The sequence below is a fragment of the Hyla sarda genome, chromosome 7 (genome assembly GCF_029499605.1).
Source record: "Hyla sarda isolate aHylSar1 chromosome 7, aHylSar1.hap1, whole genome shotgun sequence".
In the NCBI taxonomy this organism is placed as follows: Eukaryota; Metazoa; Chordata; class Amphibia; order Anura; family Hylidae; genus Hyla; species Hyla sarda.
In genome coordinates this window covers 53502312-53513246 of record NC_079195.1, presented here as the reverse complement: position 1 = coordinate 53513246, position 10935 = coordinate 53502312, and the positions used below count along the sequence as shown (strand labels likewise).

General features: G+C 40.9%; 1 pseudogene; it reads left to right on the top strand.

Moving 5' to 3' along the window:
- The first annotated feature begins 2268 nt into the window (after positions 1-2268).
- LOC130283582 (U2 spliceosomal RNA) lies at positions 2269-2445 on the top strand (annotated as a pseudogene).
- The last annotated feature ends 8490 nt before the right edge of the window (positions 2446-10935 follow it).

Below are 10935 nucleotides of genomic sequence, written 5' to 3'. Positions count from 1 at the left end.
CTACAGACTTCCGGATCACATCCGTAGCTCCAAACACCATCCGCGCATGCGCACTCCATACTACAGACTTCATTACTTGCGCTTGCGCAGTGAGCTCCAGAATACACTCCGTCATTCATTCATTCTCGGGCTACGTCCTGACATACCCCTATGTGCATCACTTGTGGCTGTGCGCTCCAACACCACGGCCACAAGCCAATCCATCCATTCCCCTCACCATGAACCATAGACTTTCACAATAATGGTCCCTCAATACCATGTATTTCAATAAGCCGATCTTATATTATTCACATGGACATAAAAATACACATAGAAGACTTTATAGATAAATTTAAGATCATTATCTTAAGCTAGTAAAAAATATACAAAACAGATAGCATACCATATAAACTCTGTATAATACAGCCAATTTTGGCAAAACCTATATATCTCTCATGGGGGACCATCCATAGATGTACATCACATAGTCCATATTTAACACGACAAGTTTATACCTCATGAGGGACCATCCATAAATATACATCACATAATCCATGAGGTATAAACTTGTCGTGTTTAATATGGACTATGTGATGTACATCTATGGATGGTCCCCCATGAGATATATAGGTTTTGCCAAAATTGGCTGTATTATACAGAGTTTATATGGTATGCTATCTATTTTGTATATTTTTTACTAGCTTAAGATAATGATCTTAAATTTATCTATAAAGTCTTCTATGTGTATTTTTATGTCCATGTGAATAATATAAGATCGGCTTATTGAAATACATGGTATTGAGGGACCATTATTGTGAAAGTCTATGGTTCATGGTGAGGGGAATGGATGGATTGGCTTGTGGCTGTGGTGTTGGAGCGCACAGCCACAAGTGATGCACATAGGGGTATGTCAGGACGTAGCCCGAGAATGAATGAATGACGGAGTGTATTCTGGAGCTCACTGCGCAAGTAATGAAGTCTGTAGTATGGAGTGCGCATGCGCGGATGGTGTTTGGAGCTACGGATGTGATCCGGAAGTCTGTAGTATGGAGTGTGCATGCGTGGATGATATGTGGAGCTATGAGTGTGATCCGGAAATACAAGCGAGCGACAGCGCTCGGGTAGGAGACCCGGAAGTAGAATCGAGCGGCAGCGTTCGGACATGAAACCACAGAGACTCACAGGTATCTCCTTCTGGTCAAACAGACCTTTGTAATTAAGTTGATTATGGAATATATATAAGACAGATGTAAGGAAATAGAAGCACAACACCCCTGAGGAAGTTGCCGACGGGCAACGGAACGCGTGGGGTCTTTAGGGGGGCACTTGCCTGGTAACACCTCCACTAACCGTCCTGTGTCACTTCATCATTACTTGCTACATGAGAATACAGGTTGTATGTGGGCTGTTGTTATGAATATAGTGCTATGCGGTAGCTTATTTGTATGACATAGTGACGATATTGATGTACTTTTATAGGCAGGTGCCCTGGGTGGGGTTCCTTTGTTGAGGGGGGCTCACCCTGTTTTGTGCTTTGGCTGCTTTAGGCCTGTTTTAAATGTTTTTAATAACCTTGTCTGTCTTTTTTGATTCATGTATTAATAAGGAGTACTTTTTTGATATTTATGGGTGTGCGCTGTTTTGCGTGTTTCTTTTTCTTTCTGGATAATGTATTACATTTGATACGTATAGCAGCACCCCTTTTCTAATTGATGTTGCTGAGCACGCTCACACTGTAGTGATTGGAGTTTGTTAAGTTAGACTCCTTACACACCGTTTTTGTGGTTGTCTTTTGCTGTATGTGTCAGGAAATCCCCTGATGCATACAGCAAATATATTCATATATTATATCACCTGAGAGATGTGAAAAAAGTATAATTTTGCCCTCTAATTTGGTTGTTTTAATTGTCCTGCTAATTGGAAAAGTGCAGACCTCGGAGCTTTTAAACAGAATAGGATCCAGTAAAAAAAAAAAAAAAAAAAAAATGAGATGAGTATTTACCTCAGGGAGAGGCCACAACTCCTGGTGCTGGAGCTTCAGAAGGCCATTTAGCACACCACGGGCATTCTGGGTAGGGAAGGTGATGTAATGAGCTGCTTTGCATATTCCCCTACCCAGAATGCCCGCGGAGTGCTAAATGGCCTTCTGAAGCTCCGTTACACCAGGAGTGGTGGCCTCTCCCTGAGGTAAATACTCATTCCCTTTAGCTGCTCTCAGGCCTCTTACTTCAGCCAAGCCAGATCACCCTGCTCTGTTCTAAATGAGTGGCAAACATCACAAAATAGCTGTCTGCTTCTTGGCCTTTTGGCTAAGATCAAGTGTAGTATCTGTTCTTATCAGTTTTTCATGCCGGTGGACTGTGACGCTGGTGGGGATGGGTGCTGCATGGAAGATGCAGGTGTACCAGGGCTTTCCGGGGCTGGTTCTGAGGAATCAGCTGGACGGCTGCCCCGATGTGACCTGTTCCCTCCGGGTCTCGCTGAGAGGGTCTAGAGCCGAGGTACTTTTGTGCCTCGGGGAGTGGTGACCCCGAGGTGCCGAAACTCACTGGGAGTATTGACTCACTGAGTTGAAGCACGGGCACCATAATCTCTTCACCTTGTGGCACTCACCTCTTGATTCCAGGCGTTCTGGCTAGGATCAGAGAAATTTTTATAGATTCGGCCGGATTCACACATTCACTTATTTATTTCTTTTTGTCTCACTGTGTCACTTTTTGCGTGTTGTGTGTTCACAGGATTTGTCAGGATGCGGTAGCCCTTCTGGGTGTCCCTCCTGGCGGTCTAGGGGAGGTGTGTGTGGCCATTAGGTTCCGCACCTCCCTGCAAACACCCCGGGTACTCCTGCTTTGGCAGGGTACCTACCGTTATCTGCTCTGCGGGCAGATACCTTGGCTAACGCCAAGGGGGATGCCGGGAGCATTTGTGGTCCCCTAGTAGCTTCGGCAAAAAGGGACATCGAACCTGGAACCTCGCAGGTTCCTTTTGGTCCGGAGGCGAAGGGTAAGGTTTGTTGGGGGGCCTCTCTCCTATCGGAGAAGGGCTTGCGATAGACCACATCCTTTGTGCACGTTTTTTTAGTGTAACACGTTTGCACTTTTTCTTGCACTTTGGGTGAATCGAGAGCATGTTCCTCAGCTTTAAAAACAAAACAAAAAAAGAAACAGCTGTCTGCAGATGGGTAGAAACTTCCCTTTTGGGGAGTAGTCTGGCTTGGCAAAAATCCTGATCAGCTTTTTATATTCCTTAACAGGAGCCAAGCTGATATCAGGGAACATTACCTGAAAAGGTGATGTAATGAGCTGCTTTGCATATTCCTATATATATATATATATATATATATATATATATATATATATATACATACATACATACATACATACATACATACAATGGCCATTGGGCAGACTGGGACATCCCCAGAGCCGTCCGCCTGCCCTGAACACTGCCTTAAGAGCCACGGCTGCTGCTTTAAGAGCCTTGCGGCCATTCCCAAGTAAAGCTTCTGGCCTTAGCAGTGTACTATGTCTTACGCAGGCATGTCTCTGTAAGGAGTTGTTCCACAAAGCAAAGTGTGAAAAATCCGGTGGCACCAAATACATATATGTAAAGGAGGACAAATGTGCTGTGTTGAAGTAAAGTAACTTATACCCCTGTACTGTTCTTCTCGCCCATTGATCTGGCACATGGGGGTGAGTAAACTTATATTTCTCAAACAGGACATTTTTGGAAAGGCTTGTACATTTTAAATATGTTTTCTTTCACATAATGCATCCATTTAGACCTATTTCTTAATGGGACAACTCTTTAAAGGAAAACTGTCATCCAGTTCACCCACACTAAACCCAATACACTGGGTTATAGTGTGGGTGAACAGGAGTCCATAAAGGGGTCACTTAAATTTTTCGTCCACTGGCCGCTGAGTTATGCCCCTGTAAGTTGCGCTCTTTGGTCCAAGGATTGCACTTTAAAGGCGGAGCCTCCGACGGCTGTCTGCCTCTGCCTCCCAGAGTGAACGTCCTACTTAGCATATTCATTACCTTCAACTCCATGTCCTAGTGACGTGGAATCACATGTCCCGTGAGCGCAGCGCTCTGTCTGCTGAGCGCATGCACCAAAAGATTTAACCCAGCACTCACGTTCTTTTACTGGGCAAAATCTTTAGGCACATGCGCTCTGCAGACAGAGTGCTGCGCTCACGGGACATGTGACTCCACGTCACTAGGATGTGGAGTTGAAGGTAATGAATATGCTAAGTACTGGAACGGGTTTAGGATGTTCACTGCAGAAGGCATAGGCAGATGGCTGGTGGGGGCCCCACCTTCAGAGCGTGATCCTTGGACCAGTGGATGAAAAAATGTAAGTGACCCCTGTATGACTCAGTATAACTCAGTGTATTGGGTTTAGTGTGGGTGAACTTGCTGACAGTTTTCCTTTAAAGGGCCAGCGCATGTACCCAAAAGCTGTCACCGAGCACACCAACTTTGTGCAACTTTTTTTTTCTTTTTTTAGCAGGCATATCTGCAATAGGTTCACTGGAGTCCTATAGTAACAGCAACCTCCAAATACTCCCAAGGGACTTCAATAGGCGCAGAAAGGATGAGGAGTTGTAGATGTATAGGCGATATCATTTATTTGCAGAACAACGCGTTTCGACGCCAGGACGGGCGTCTTTCTCAAGTTCATAGCAAATGTTGACAAAGGAACATATTTATACAAAAAACAGACAAAAAGGTAATCAACTCACAATGGGCGGTTACTCCGTCTGTGCCAAACCGGATGTGATAATCAGAATCACGGCGCACAGACGGAAGTAATGAGACGGACTACATACGGACAACATAGGGTAAGTGTATATAAAAATATAAATGTACATATAAAAATAGAAAAATACATAAATCAATTACTGTAAAAATCTAGCAGCAACAAGGTATACTGGTCAAATGAGTATTATGTGATGTTTTCAATTGTCTCATTCAACCCATCAGGATGGAGACATTTAAGTTTAAAGATCCAGTAGGACTCTTTATGGATAAGTTTTCGGAAACGATCTCGTTGGTCTATAGAAATAACATCAATAATAGTGAGTTTCAATAAATCAGGGTTGCTATTATGTTTGTGTGAAAAGTGACGTGACACACTATGCAAGAGGAAATTTTTCCTAATGTTGAACCGGTGTGCGTTCATGCGGGACCGCACCGTCTGAACGGTGCGGCCCACATACTGTAGTCCACAAGGACATTCTAACAGATAAACTGCATAGTTGGTATCCCAGTTATAATTCTGTCTGATATGGAATAATTCATTTGTAATATTAGATTTAAAAGTAATACGATTTTCTTGCATAATTATGCAACACAAACATCTTTTTTTCTTGCAACTAGTGGACCCTGGTTTCTGTGTTTGTGTCTGTTGTTTTGCTATAGTCTTATCTCTATATTTGCTAGGGGCCAGATAATTATGCAGAGACATTGGTTTTCGAAATGTAATACGGGGTTGGTCCGGTACCAGATCTTTTAAAATAGGATCACTTTTTACAATAGACCAGTGTTTAATAAGAGTTTTCCTTATTGTGTCAGAAGCACAGTAAAAAGTAGTTAAAAAATTATGTTTGATCTTGTTTTCAATTGGTTCAACTAAATCTTTGTTTTTACCCTTTGATTCTATAAGTTGTTGTTGTTTCAAATTTTTTGTTTTATTATAAGCTTGCACCAGAATTTGTTTCGGATAGTTTTGTTCCTGGAAACGTTTTTGTAAAATTTTTGATTGAACTTTAAAATCGGCATCATCGGTGCAGTTCTTACGAATTCTGAGGTACTGGCCATACGGCACATTACGTAGCCACTTAGGATAGTGGCAACTATAATAATTTAAAAAGCTATTGACATTAACTTGTTTAAAAAAAGTTTTAGCTTTAAAATGGCCGAGGTCAGATATAAAAATGTCAAGGTCTAAAAACTGCACCGATGTGCTGGAAAAATGGGGAGTGAATGTGAGACCCCAATTGTTGTTATTCAGGGTGGAAACAAATTCAAGTGCTAGCACATGCGATCCAGTCCACAAGAAGAAGAGATTGTCTATATATCGTCTATAGAAATAAATATATTTAAAAAAAGGTAAATCAGGCTGTGCGATGTGTTGGGACTCGAAACGCCCCATGAAGAGATTAGCGTAACTTGGGGCGAATCGAGTCCCCATCGCACAGCCTTTGGTCTGACGATAAATCTGATTATTAAAATCAAAGGCATTGTGATCTAAAATAAATTGAATTGCTTCAATAATGAAATCGCTTTGTTTTGAATTAAAATACTCCTCCTTTTGTAAAAAATGGGAAACTGACTGTGTGCCTATAGTGCTTTCAATATTCGAATAAAGTGCTGAAACATCAAGAGTTAAGAAGGAACAATTCTCTGGAATTTGTAAAATGTTTAACTCACGGATAAGTTGAGCCGAATCTTTAAGATATGTAGGTAGTTGACTGACTAGAGGTTGTAAAAAAAGGTCGATATAGTGAGACAAATGGCCAGTGATCGACCCGATCCCTGATATAATCGGGCGACCGGGTGGATCGGTGGCACATTTGTGCACCTTTGGGAGGTAATAAAATGTAGCAAGTTGGTGTATTTTAATAGTTAGAAAACTCTTCTCTTTTTTATTTAGAATTTTTTGGGTTTCTGCTTTATTGATAAGTTTGCAATAAAGTGCATAATAGTCTGCTGAGGGGTCAGAATGTAATATTTCATAATAGTTAGAGTCAGATAAGATGTTGTTTGCTTCCTTCAGATAAGCCGATTTATTCAAAATGACAATCCCGCCCCCCTTATCGGCAGGACGAATAATAATGTCAGGGTTAGACTGGAGTGTGGAAATAGCTCTGCGTTCAGAGGATGATGGTGAGCTAGTGGTAAGATTGAAGATTGAAGATTGGTAAGCTCACCATCATCCTCTTTTTTAGTCTCCCGCCCTGTCCATGTCGATGTTGTTCGGATACTACTGACAATATCCAGCCCAAAAACCAGGAAAATCACTCACTTCTTCCCTGTCACAACACTTTCACCCGACCTCAAATCACTAAAAAGAAAACACGATACAGAGGGTGTAGAGGTGGAACCAAACAACACAAATGCAATAGATACAGCACCACATCTAATGCCCACTCAAAAAAAAGAACCGATTATAAAATTGTTCAATCTTTCTTCTTATCTTAAAAGAGAGCGAAATGACACTTTTGTCTAAAAGATTGTCATTTTGCCCCACAGCAAAACCTGATAACTTCCAATTGTTCCTTGATTTAAATCAATATGTTCGGAAATTAACTTTGACTCGCCACTTTTCTATTGTTTCAAAACAGTACACTCCCCTTATTGATGATCTGAGTAACCAATTACCTAATATTTCAACATTACAAGATCCACCCAAAATGGTTGTTCACGTAGATGTTAAACCCGTTTCACAATTCTATCCTACCCACCATCGTGGTGGTTATTTAGAAACCTTTTACACAATGATGTCAAATGAATTCAGGTCGCTATCTGCCGATCCCTTCACTTATAGTGACAATCTCACCCCCCCCCCCCTGAACGCAGAGCTATTTCCACACTCCAGTCTAACCCTGACATTATTATTCGTCCTGCCGATAAGGGGGGCGGGATTGTCATTTTGAATAAATCGGCTTATCTGAAGGAAGCAAATAACATCTTATCTGACTCTAACTATTATGAAATATTACATTCTGACCCCTCAGCAGACTATTATGCACTTTATTGCAAACTTATCAATAAAGCAGACACCCAAAAAATTCTAAATAAAAAAGAGAAGAGTTTTCTAACTATTAAAACACACCAACTTGCTACATTTTATTACCTCCCAAAGGTGCACAAATGTGCCACTGATCCACCCGGTCGCCCGATTATATCGGGGATCGGGTCGATCACTGGCCATTTGTCTCACTATATCGACCTTTTTTTTTACAACCTCTAGTCACTCAACTACCTACATATCTTAAAGATTCGGCTCAACTTATCCGTGAGTTAAACATTTTACAAATTCCAGAGAATTGTTCCTTCTTAACTCTTGATGTTTCAGCACTTTATTCGAATATTGAAAGCACTATAGGCACACAGTCAGTTTCCCATTTTTTACAACAGGAGGAGTATTTTAATTCAGAACAAAGCGATTTCATTATTGAAGCAATTCAATTTATTTTAGATCACAATGCCTTTGATTTTAATAATCAGATTTATCGTCAGACCAAAGGCTGTGCGATGGGGACTCGATTCGCCCCAAGTTACGCTAATCTCTTCATGGGGCGTTTCGAGTCCCAACACATCGCACAGCCTGATTTACCTTTTTTTAAATATATTTATTTCCATAGACGATATATAGACGATCTCTTCTTCTTGTGGACTGGATCGCATGTGCAAGCACTTGAATTTGTTTCCACCCTGAATAACAACAATTGGGGTCTCACATTCACTCCCCATTTTTCCAGCACATCGGTGCAGTTTTTAGACCTTGAAATTTTTATATCTGACCTCGGCCATTTTAAAACTAAAACTTTTTTTAAACAAGTGGATGTCAATAGCTTTTAAAATTATTATAGTTGCCACTATCCTAAGTGGCTACGTAATGTGCCGTATGGCCAGTACCTCAGAATTCGTAAGAACTGCACCGATGATGCCGATTTTAAAGTTCAATCAAAAATTTTACAAAAACGTTTCCAGGAAAAAAACTATCCGAAACAAATTCTGGTGCAAGCTTATAATAAAACAAAAAATTTGAAACAACAACAACTTATAGAATCAAAGGGTAAAAACAAAGATTTAGTTGAGCCAATTGAAAACAAGATCAAACATAATTTTTTAACTACTTTTAACTGTGCTTCTGACACAATAAGGAAAACTCTTATTAAACATTGGCCTATTGTAAAAAGTGATCCTATTTTAAAAGATCTGGTACCGGACCAACCCCGTATTACATTTCGAAAACCAATGTCTCTGCATAATTATCTGGCCCTTAGCAAATATAGAGATAAGACTATAGCAAAACAACAGACACAAACACAGAAACCAGGGTCCACTAGTTGCAAGAAAAAAAAGATGTTTGTGTTGCATAATTATGCAAGAAAATTGTATTACTTTTAAATCTAATATTACAAATGAATTATTCCATATCAGACAGAATTATAACTGTGATACCAACTATGCAGTTTATCTGTTAGAATGTCCTTGTGGACTACAGTATGTGGGCCGCACCGTTCAGACGGTGCGGTCCCGCATGAACGCACACCGGTTCAACATTAGGAAAAATTTCCTCTTACATAGTGTGTTACGTCACTTTTCACACAAACATAATAGCAACCCTGATTTATTGAAACTCACTATTATTGATGTTATTTCTATAGACCAACGAGATCGTTTCCGAAAACTTATCCATAAAGAGTCCTACTGGATCTTTAAACTTAAATGTCTCCATCCTGATGGGTTGAATGAGACAATTGAAAACATCACATAATACTCATTTGACCAGTATACCTTGTTGCTGCTAGATTTTTACAGTAATTGATTTATGTATTTTTCTATTTTTATATGTACATTTATATTTTTATATACACTTACCCTATGTTGTCCGTATGTAGTCCGTCTCATTACTTCCGTCTGTGCGCCGTGATTCTGATTATCACATCCGGTTTGGCACAGACGGAGTAACCGCCCATTGTGAGTTGATTACCTTTTTGTCTGTTTTTTGTATAAATATGTTCCTTTGTCAACATTTGCTATGAACTTGAGAAAGACGCCCGTCCTGGCGTCGAAACGCGTTGTTCTGCAAATAAATGATATCGCCTATACATCTACAACTCCTCATCCTTTCTGCGCCTATTGAAGTCCCTTGGGAGTATTTGGAGGTTGCTGTTACCATTACACCTTTGTGGTGGCGGGACTGGCTGCATTTTGGAAACTCTCAACAGTGTTGTGCCTGGTACACTAGCACAACTTACCAGGTAAGCGCTTCCAGTAAACTACTGTGAAATCCCACTTGCCCGGTTAATGCACTATGGAGCGCTTCTCTTTCTTTTGTATTTGGAGTCCCATAGTGAAAGGGTTACTGTTAGTGTGCAATATCCTGTATTCCTGACTCCATCTCTGCCACTATACAGAAGTTCCCAGTAAGTTCCCAGCATGAGTCCTGTTCATCTAAAAATGGCCCATTCATGGAACTCGCTGGGTGTCATACTATTGTCTTGGCAGCTGTACCACCCAACATCATCTGCTTCACTCCACACCAAACTGTGCAGTTTGGGCAGGAGGGCAGCTTTGGACACTTTACCAAATCTCATGTCATCCACATACCGCTTACACTATTTTTCACAAATGGAAATAAAAAAAATCAAAATGAAAGAAAGTTTATTAGTATGTATGTGTATTAACCTCCGACCACTCACACAGAGCGTACTATAACACTCAAGACAGAAAAACCTCAGTGGAGGAAACCTGTGGGGAAACCATGGCTGCTGTATCTCTGGGCTTACTTAAAGGGGTACTCCACTGCTTCAGCGTTCGGAACATTTTGTTCTGAATGCTTGGAGCGGGTGGTGGGGGTCATGTCATGACATCACGACCTCTGTTGCCCGCACCCAATGTTCTAAAAGAACGCTGGGTGCTGTACAGAGATCACATGGGTCCCAGCGGCGGGACCCCCACGATCTGACATCTTATCCCCTATCTTTTGAATAGGGGATAAGATGTCTAGGGGTGGAGTACCCCGTTAAGGAGGTTAAGTCAATAATAATGAATGTGTGTGTGTATGTTTTCAGGGGGAGGGGGGGGTGCGTTCTTGGGTAAACTATGTCTTCATCCATCTTCTTTGTAGGTCTGGCACCTTGATTCTAATTAATAGCAAATTAAGTAAAACTAAGTAAATCTAAGTTATGAAAACAAAAGATATTTTATTTATGTA